The sequence below is a fragment of the Ursus maritimus genome, unplaced genomic scaffold (genome assembly GCF_017311325.1).
Source record: "Ursus maritimus isolate PB19 unplaced genomic scaffold, ASM1731132v1 scaffold_1, whole genome shotgun sequence".
NCBI lineage: Eukaryota > Metazoa > Chordata > Mammalia > Carnivora > Ursidae > Ursus > Ursus maritimus.
Window position 1 is genome coordinate 81,041,507 of NW_024423343.1, and position 10,973 is coordinate 81,052,479.

The window sequence follows — 10,973 nt, forward strand, 5'->3', positions numbered from 1 at the left end:
CAGTTTGCTGAGCACACATTTTCTCTCCTCTTCTTGCCTCATGTCTATCCCCCTCTAAATTCCCTTAACTCCTTACTTCTTTTTTATGTTTCCCTCTCATATTGCCCTCTCTCTTTTTTTTTTTGACTCCTTATTTTTTAAAAAACTTTCTTCCATCTCACTATCCTATAAATAGAACTTTCCATATTACTGTCAGTTCTGAATTCCATTCATTTATTCACAGCGACCACCAAAGACAAATTATTAAATTTCCTTCTCAAGTAATTAATGTTTTCAGAAATTTCATGCTTTATAGTAGTTCATGATTCAGTCAAAATGAATCAAATAAAATATTGGTTAAGTTTTATATTCTACTTTCCTATGACTTGTGATCTGGTTGTACTGAAATAAAATTAGGAAGCTGCTTGGAATTAATTTAAGCATTAAACAGCATTATACTAGAAGTAATCATATGTGTAGTGCATTACTATAATGCATTATTCCTTATTTTCTAGGTAATGATTACCTCCATGATACAATAATATAATACCATAACTACACTAAATTTTTCAGCAAAATACATTTAATTCTGGTGATAATCAAGAAATCAGTGCATTACAATATCTATAAAACTGTATCATACTGGCCAAGAAGAATGCATCATTTTTACCTTTTTTTACAACTTAATATGGAAATTTTTCAGTTACTAATTGCAAGTATATATTATCTTGAATGACAATAGGCAAAGTAGGGGGCAGGGGGAAATTTTGGCATTCCAAAATTAACTTGAATCCTTGATGATATGTTTTTCAATAAGTGTGCATGTGCACATGTGTATGTTTAAGCACAAACAACACAAAATGGAAAAGGATATGTTCCAGATGTAACAAAAAAAATATTGCAATATTTTATAAAATGTCCCCTTGGAGAATTCATCTTCCTTAGGCACAATGGATTCTTTACAGAGATAAGAAGATGAGTTAATGTATCTCTAAATATCGCTTCAAGTTATTTGATCTGTGAAGATTTCCTAAAAATAACTTGGTAGAAGTTGGAGAATTAGAAATACCTGGATTTAATTACCTTTTTTCTTTTAATCTTACAAATTGCTGGAAATGTTACTTAACTCTATGATTCTCAGTTTTTAACTGAAGAATGGAGATTGCACTCCTAATGTTACTATGAGGATTCAAGGATATAATAAAAGTTAAAGCAACTAGCATAAAGTAAGTACACAATACACCTCTCTCTCTTCCTTTCTTGCCCCTTCCTTTCAGATGTGCATTTTATCCTTATTTTCAGGATTTCATAGGTGTCAAGGTAATTATTTTCTTAAAACTCTTAAAATAAGAACATTAATAAGACTCTCTCTGATTGTATTGAATCATGTCTTCATTTCTAGAAGGTATTGAAGCTTTATGATAAAATAATCTAAGTTAAATATAATTATCTCCAAAACACTATCTCTTCTATTTTTCCTTTAAATGAATAATGCAAACCACCTGATCAAAAGAGTTTTCATCTTTGTTTTTAATGGATGTATCCATAGTGGCTAGAAAAATACCTCTGATATATAATGCACTTAACAAACATTTGTGGAACTGAAAATACAATCAAATTTACATTTTTATCCATTTTCCTCAGTCTATTTTAACTGGATAAAGTTCTGGCTTAACTGGGTTTTATTAAAAACGCACAATTCAATATTCTGAGTAGTAATGTAAAATTACCCTCATATTGGTTAAAGTACAGAATTGGAAAAGTTGATATATATAGTAGAAACTCAATAAATGTATCAGCCTACTCATTTCTGGAAATAAACCAAGCATCCAAAGTTTATCCAAACTATTTAGAAAAAAGAATAATCATTTACTGTCACAGCCAATATGAGATAAATGTTAACATAAAGTTCACAAATACACTCATTGTCCTTGAGAAGTATTTTTAATGGCAGTTTGCAAACGAGTGCTCAGCATAACTCCTGTTGTTCCAGATGGTGGAATACAACTGTGGACTCTGGGCTCATGTAAACACTTCATCTTTTGGAATTTTTCAGGAAGACTTGAAGTCTGTGATACATGCTACTGTGCTCTTCTTTTAGAGCTTATTTTCAAAACACACACACACGCACACACACACACACACACACACACACTTATTTCTTTTTACTCTTCCACTATAGTAAAGGCTTTGTAGAACAGGAAGAAGGCAAGAGCTACCATCTGGAGAGTAGAAAGTTTGGGGTAAGGCATCAAAAGCAATGAACTTGAGAATCTAGGAAGATCTTGAACTATTACTCCTTTAATTTTTAATTGTGAAAATACTTGCTAGGAAAAGGGACTTGGTCTAAAATGGCAACGATTTTTATATTCAGATGTTTGCTATGTAAAATAATTGGATGTCAGATGAAGAACTGCCTGTCATATTTTGCTATTAAAATAATGTATTTTTGTGCATAACTAGACCTGCCTCGGTGAGTTACTGTAGCCTATGGTCTCCCTGAGATTTTCCAATGGGATTTTAATAATACTCTTATGTTTGCCATCTTAAGCAGTACAGGCTGTTAAACTCAATTTGTAAGAAAAATATTCAGGTATAAAACCAGATAATCTGTATCCCCTTGGAATCAAAAGTCACTTTGCCAAAATATTTTAACACGCGAAATTGCTTCTTGAGAGATGTTTGCCATGATAAAATGACAGAAAACTACATTTCCATTATAATTATAACTGACTCGTGGTGCTAAGTTTTTATAATTTAAAGGTATTCTCAACTCTGACAGCCCTTCCATGTTGAATTATGCATCTCAGGCTCTTAAATAGTTCTGCTGGCATGAGACAGCTGAGATGAAGTTGTCTTTCTAAAATAATTGCTCCATGGAGCATCCATTATACCTTCAGAAAAAATGTATTACTTGACTTCTACAAATTATAGACTAGCCTATAATGGGTATTTTTGACAGCTATTAGCTTAAAAAAAATCTGAACAGTAAAATGAGTATTGATATCACAATGGTGTGCCGTGCATGTTAATACCAACCTTCTCTGTACTTCCCTTCTAAGCATGATGTAATCATTAATTATAATACTATTGATGTAACTGAACTCATGTTAAAAATATAGTATTGGCAAAGTGTGTCATTTTCTCACCTGTGAGATAAAAGCATTAACTGAATATTTACAGTAGAAATTGAAGGCACTGTCTGAATTTAAAAGATAAAAAATGAATCACTTTTGGTAATGTTTTCTCGGATCGTGAAATTATTGGGTATATTTTAAAAATTGTGAACGACACAATAAAGAAAGATAAAGATCATATTTTTTATCTTCCCAACTCCTGCTCAAAATATTGAACACCAGTGAAAACATGATTTATCAAAAATTAATTAAAATACATATACTTATTTCTTGTCAAGAATTCTATGCTTTCAATTTTTAAAGGGGTTAAAATTTTCCTAATAACAATTGCAAATGCCCTTGCAAGAACATTGTATCTCACAGAACAATAATAATCCCATTATTAAAATCAAGAATTGAGACTATAGTGACCATCAAGAATAAGGGTCAGGGCCTATTTTCTTTACTGTTTCTATGTAGACCAATTAAATGCAGTTATGTGAAATAAAATATTTGTTAAATTTCAGAGAATTCTATGCAAATATAGATAAAGTTTTCTATGGTGTATAAATATGTGGTAAATATTTTCCAAGTCCGTTGCATTGCTAGGGCTACTTTGCGTGTGTGTGTGTGTGTGTGTGTGTGACTACAGTAGGAAGAAATGGCTTAAGTTCCCATGTCTCTTCTACATACACAGTTTACAGACCCAGACATATACACACACATACCTCCTACCTGAAGAATCAGAAAGCTAAAATGTATAATTGAACTTAAGGCTAATTAACATAACAGTCAGACATGTATCAGTTGCCTAGTCTGTTTTATCCTGCCAAGAACAGATTATAGTTATTATTCATACCTATTCCTTAATAACCATATCCTACCAGGCTCATCCATCCACACATGGACAGACAAAAATTGCCCAGATACATGGTCTCTCCAAACTCCCTTGGCTTGAAGTTAATCCTCACCTCTTAGGTTAACAGTAGAAAGACAATCCTTGAGCTAAGCTCTTGTACTTCATTTATTACTTACTGAGGCTCAGAGTGGGTGATGAGAATGGGTATGATGATAGATGAAAATACGACAGAATTTAAGTGCATCTTTCCAATTCTGTTTTCAAACGTTCACATCTCTTATTCAAATGAAATATTTAGAAGTCTAAAGGGCTAACCTAAGGGATAGAGAAACATTTAGAAATAAAACTTTAACAGAGGGGCACCTGGATGGCTCATTTGGTTGAGTCTGCCTTTAGCTCAGGTCATGATCCCGGGGTCCTGGGATCCAGTCCCGCTTCTCCCTCTCCTGCTACCCCTCCTTGTGCTCGTTCTCTCTCTCTCTCTCTGTCAAATAAATAAATAAAAGCTTTAAAAAAAGAAAAAAACTTTAACAGATAGTTTTAAGAGAACAGGATAGGAGGGAAGAAAGAGAATAGGCTACAGTGATTCTAATACCTTGCTGTACTTTAATTACAACACTATCTATCCCTTTATATTGGCCCCAAGGGTAGAGACCCAGGTTTAGACCCAGCGTTGGGACTAACAATTTACATTTGGAAGACCACGACTGTTTGTGACAACCTAAGCTAAAATTTCCTCCACATATCCCTTGCAGTTGGTATTATAAAATTAAACTTTAAAACAGTTTTAAAAAAATGAGTGGCATGCATTCTGATAGCATGAGATTTTGCGTAATAAAATATTTCTTGTATCACAAATTATTGTTATTAACTAAAATTATTTACCTATTTACACAATTGAGGAATTATATATGGAATTACCAAACCGAACATGTTTACCCCTCCCTTCAAAGCAAAATTGCTTAGAACAACATGACTATTGTTTTTCAAGAGACTTGAATAATATATCTTTATATCTTTAAAAATTATTGAAAATAGATTGTTTTTGTTTTTGTTTTTTAATTAAGAAAGTTTGCCAAGAGGTGGATACTATCTGCCACCAAGAAACCACTTTGTAGGGTGCCTGGGTGGCTCAGTCGGTTGAGTCTGCCTTCCGCTCAGGTCATGATCCCAGGCTCCTGGGATCAAACCTGGCATCTGGCCCCGTTGCTCAGCGGGGAGCCTACTTCTCCCTCTCCTTCTGCCTCTGCACCTGCTCCCTCCCTCTCTCTCTCTGTCACATGCACGCTCTCTCAAATAAATAAATAAATAAATAAATAAGATCATTAAAAAAAGAACCTTTGTATATCATGTTCTTTCAAAAGCCTGTGCCATTTCTGTATTTAGAATGAATAAAATCCAACATGTACATTATGTGTGTGCATGTGTATAATGTTAAAATTATACATAAAACTATCAAAACACAGTGGACTTTTGTGTGATTTTAATTACCTTTATAGATTTTTCTATAGACTTCAGAATGTCTATGATATGAATAATTGTTTATTTTTATTTGTTTTATACAAGCAATACATAAATCAATTCTTGTTGCAAAGTTTTTCAGCAGCAAAATGCAGAGTAAAAGTTAAAGTACTTTTTCTTGGTGTCTTGACACTTCCCATTGTCCTCCTGACTTCTAATCCCAGTAACCCAGTATTTTCCCAGATGCAACTGATGTTAATTGTTAGAATTGCCCAAGCCTTTATTTTCTATTTACTTTCTTTTATACAATGTGTGGAGAGACTACAGATTATCTATCCATTTTTCAATCTCTCGAGATAGAGAAAAAAAACTTCTTTCCCCCATCTTCCTTGCAGACAGCGGTGTTATGTCTTCTGGTCAATAGAATATAGCAGAAATCATTATGTTGGGCTATGGGAAACTTCCTAAAGTAGGACACATCCAGGGGCATACTCCCCTTTACTCATTCATTACCTTCCCTTATTTCCTGTCTAGAGTTCTGTTCAGGTGCTTGGAGGGAAAAGGGACAACAGCAGCCTGTCTTGGAAACACAATGGATGACAAAGTCCACACCCTGACAAAGGCATAAAGAAAGCAAAAAACTAGAAAGTGCTGGATTCTTGCTGATATTGTAATACTGAATGATTTCTCTCTGCGTTTCTTTTTATAGAATAAAAATCCCTATATTGCTTATGCAAATATTACGGCTATTTCTTGTTGCAAGCAGTTGATCTGAATTCCTAGTTGATAGTATCTAAATACATTTAACACTATAGCTATATTTTCTGTTTTACAGGACATAAAGTAGATTTTAGGCTCCAAATTGCTTTTATTCGCTTCATGACATTTTTAAGATATTTTTATTTTAGTACATACAGATCTAATTTATGTGAATCCTTCTATTGCAATAATAAAATATCATTAATTTAACTTGTTAAATGCTTAAATTGAGCTTGCTAGGTGCTTAGGTGGCATCCAATACTTGGATACTGAAATCAATGCAGAAATTAATACCCTTGTATGGACATACGTATCTCAAGGTGAATACACAGACCTGTAGTTCCTGGATTGAAGGACATGTGTATTTTGAATATTGGTGGGTATTTTTGAGGATCTTAACTAATTTTTCCCCCATCAGATTGTCTTTTCATCTACATTGGATATTATCACATGTATGATCTTTTTTCCATTTTCATGGAATAATAGGAAATGGCATTTTTTTCCATATCCCAGTTACTATTGAGTTTTAACATATGCTTAGTATTTTATAGCCATATGTATTTCTTCGCAATTGTTATATTAACTGTTTAAAAATACACGTACTGGGTTGTCTTTTTTGTTATTTTTAAGAAACTTTTTATATAGTAAGGTTACTAAACTTTTATTTGTGGCAAATACATTTACCCAATCTGTGGCAGAGACAAATTGTTCGTGATATCTTTCATTGTAAATGCTGAGATCATTTAGTACTTTATTATACCTCCATGTTTTACTTCTTGAACTTCACATTTCTCTTTTTTTATTTATTATTTCACTTCATTGCAGTGCATCCTAAATGATTATTTCAGAGATCTATATTTGGAAAGAGACCATCTTATTGCATTCTTGATGTAAATGCTTTTATTTTGCTCTTCTGTTTTAATTTAACTTTAATTAGGCCTGGGTTTCTAGTTTTAAAACATTGCTCTGTAGGATCTTTTCTTATTCCAAGATGCTGTCATCCCTCATCTACTTAATAAGAAATCTGAACCTTATTCCTATTTTACCCTCTCTTAGAAAGCTTTTAGTAATTTAGAAATTTAAGATGTCTAAGCATGTATTTTTAAATTCAGCCTGCTCAGTACCCAAAGAACTGTTTCAATATCAAGATTTATGTTGTCACTCAAATCCATTCTTTTATTGAGATTTTGTTACAATTTGTATTCTCTAGTAACTTCTTTGCTTTCTGAATGTTTCCTTTTCATAGAAGCTTGCTTTTATTTGAGGGTGAAAAAACAGTCTCAAAATATTCTGAAGATACCTCTGAAGTTGTCAATTATTTTTTTGTTTTTAATTATTGTATATCTTCTGATGTAGGTGTGTGCTATTCTGTGTGCTCATTTTGGCCCTTCTCTTTTAAGAGTTTGGTTTCCATCATATCCATAGTTATGAATGATGAACTCAGTTGGTTTTCATGGGTACTTGGTGTTGGTTTCCTTCCTGGTTTATTGAAGCGTTTCCAAAATACACTATTCCATGAATGGGATGGAAGCCTGCAGGCCCCTTATAAGGAGAGAGAGGCCACCATGACCCATATGTTTTACTTTATGGTGTTTAGACACAGAAGTAGCCAGCAGTTTACAGTTCCCCAGATTCTAAAGTGACTGGGGCTTGCCTTGATATTAGAGGACTTCACGTATTTCTTCCCTCCTCCACAGAACTTTCTTCTGATTTTCTTTAGAGCTATGATGAAATCTGTTACCTAAGCTTGTCTTTCACTCACACGGGTAACCACCTGAGAAGCAATTCACTTTTGTCCATACAGGTCTCCGGATCAAATGCCTATGTGGCTTGCTGTTTGGTCATTGATAATGGCAGTAGGACTGGAGAGGCAGGACTGCTCTTCTGAGTACAGAATTTAAAGCAATTCCTCTACTTCAAGACCTATCATCTCCTGTGCATTTGTTGATTTCACATGTTTAGTTGCTTTAGGTATATTTCATTTCCTCCTTCTCAATAGTTTTCCTGTATATGCTGTGTAGAGGGCTGTGGTTTTTCTCTTTGTATATAACACTTTTTGTATCAAGACCTATCTTCTCCTGTGCATTTGTTGATTTCACATGTTTAGTTGCTCTAGGTATATTTCCTCCTCAATAGTTTTCCTGTATATGCTGTGTAGAGGGCTGTGGTTTTTCCCTTTGTATATAACCCATTTTGTATCTATCTTTAATAGCTCATCATAATAGCATTGGAAACATTACTTGTTTCTTTAGACTGTTTTTTAAAAATATTTTTCCAGCGGTGCCTGGGTGGCTCATTCAGTTGAGGGTCCAGCTCTTGGTTTAGGCTCAGGTCATGATCTCAGGGTTGTAAGGTCGAGCATTGCATGGGGCTCTGATCTCAGTGCAAAATCGGCTTGGGCTTCTCTCTCTCTCCCCCTCCTTCTCCCTCCCCCCACTCTCTCTTTCTCTGTCTCTCTTTCTCTCTCTCTAAAATAAATTAATAAATTCTTTAAAAAAATATTTTTCCAGATTAAGACATTTGGAGATAGGAAGGTATGCAAGGAGAGGAAGTAGGTGCTGCAACTAAGTCCATAATCTTGAACCAAGCCTTCTTCAAGTTGTATTGATTGATAATCAGAAAAAAAATCACATTTTTATGTTTGTATACGACACATGTAATATGCACATATAAAAAATGAAACACTAGATGTCTATGAAATAGAGGGGAAATTTTATGTTTTTTGTGTTTCTATGTATCTCCTGATGTTTTCAGTAATGAACATGTATTAATTTTATAATAAAATATGTAATTAACCATAAGTGTCCTATAGAACTGCACTAAACTACAGCATGCTTTGTTCAGTCTTTATAAATGACAATGACTAAGCACAATATGGCTCTTTATGTGCCAGGTTCTTTTCCAAGTACTTTATCTATATTAAGTTATTCAATCCTCACAAGCACCCTTTGATATGGATACTATTATTATTCCCTTTTTATAGCTTTGGGAGTGAAAGCACAAAGACGTTAAAGAACTTGCCTAGCGCTAGAGCCAATATGAGAGGAAAGGAGATTTCAAACCAGGTAGCTTTACTCTACAGCCCATTTATGAAATACATGTGTTTTGCAGAGATTGGGAATGAAGGGAGAGATGGTAAATAAGGGCTCAAGAGAGAAAGAATAATCAGACTTAGGTTAAGTCTTACAAATTCATATTAAGGTACCTGCATCTGAATAAAAATTAGTGACAATTTCTCCTCTGCATTGTAAGACTTTTTTTTTTTTTTTTTGACAGATATGTTATAACTCTGCTAGGAATGAAAAATTAGTGACAATTTCTCCTCTGCATTGTAAGACTTTTTTTTTTTTTTGACAGATATGTTATAACTCTGCTAGGAATGAAAAATAAATTAGCGAGATATCTTTGAGAATAGGATCAAGATTTGTTTGTTTGGCAGGTATTATGGAGTGCTGGAAAGACCATTTTATACAAAAATATCCCATGGTCACAAAAATGTTATCATTAGAAAGTCATTTATCTTTCCATCTTCAAATATTATACATATTGTTCCAAAACTTGTATGTGTATGAGAGGAAAACATCTATTAGTGAATGTTTTAATGTCTTATCCATGCTAATGAATAACTCGAAATTCATGACTAAGAAAATGTAGCACTAAATAAACACTGAGCAAGAGACAGTGTCAGAATTTAGAAAAAGAAACAGTAGCCGATTGATTTTTTTTTTTGTCTCTTCATGGCGGCAGGTTTAAGTGCAGACCATTATTAACAGGACTTGAAATTGAGTAAGGGACAGGAGGGGCTAAGTAGGGAGAGACGGGGAACTATGTGACTAGGCTTAGGTAGGGGGCTATGTGATCAGGCTCACGAAAAATCCCAGAAATGCTCACGTTGGGGTTAACGTAGAGCATGAAATCAGCCATAATACCTGGCTCGCTACAATGTAACACAGAGGCCGCTGAGGGCAGAGAAGGTTTCGGAGAAGGGCAAAGGCCTTTGGAATGCCAAGGCCTGCGTGACCACTCTGCCGTTGGAATGCCCCGGGGAGTTGCCTTCCGGAAGCTTTCCTAGCCCAAACAGTCACAGTGTGATCTAAGAGAGGTAGGCATTGTCCCTTAGGCTATGTTTAATAGAAGCCGCTGCAATTAGCATATCGTATCCTTCCCGTAAACAGATCCTCCCAGTTTCAGTAAGACCCCTTGTCAGCATCACGTGCTTGAGGAACAGTGATAAGGATTTGTGATTATCCTGAAGGACCAATAAAAGCGGGAGCAAGGAAGAGCAAAGGGTCTTCGCCTCTGAGCGTAGACCCCGTTGCCTTCTCCTCTCTTTCATGGCAAAGTTTGGAGTAATCTTTCATCCATCGGTACAGGGGTTGCTGGCCATTCCAGGCAATATAAGGCATAACAAACCAGAGATAAGGGAACAAACCAGAGATAAGGGAACAAACCAGACCACCCTGCCCTGGGTGTCAGAGGTGGGGTCTTTTTATGGCAGTCACATTGGGACCACAAGGAATGCCCAGACCCCAAATAAGAGATAAGCCATTAAAGAAGTTATCACCAGTCCTTACTCAAACCAAGATGTCACAGGAATGTTAAGGCTACAAGCTCCCCGGTCAGTTCTAAATAAAAGACCGTCAGTGGTGGCCCACGTTGGCAAAATCTGTTGGGACCCCTCTCACTCCTGAGAGCTTTTTCATATCCTTGCTTAATAAAACTCTTATCACTTTACTCACTCTCCTTTGTCTACGAGATTCATTCTTCAACTTGGTGAGACAAGATACCTTGCTTTCCTG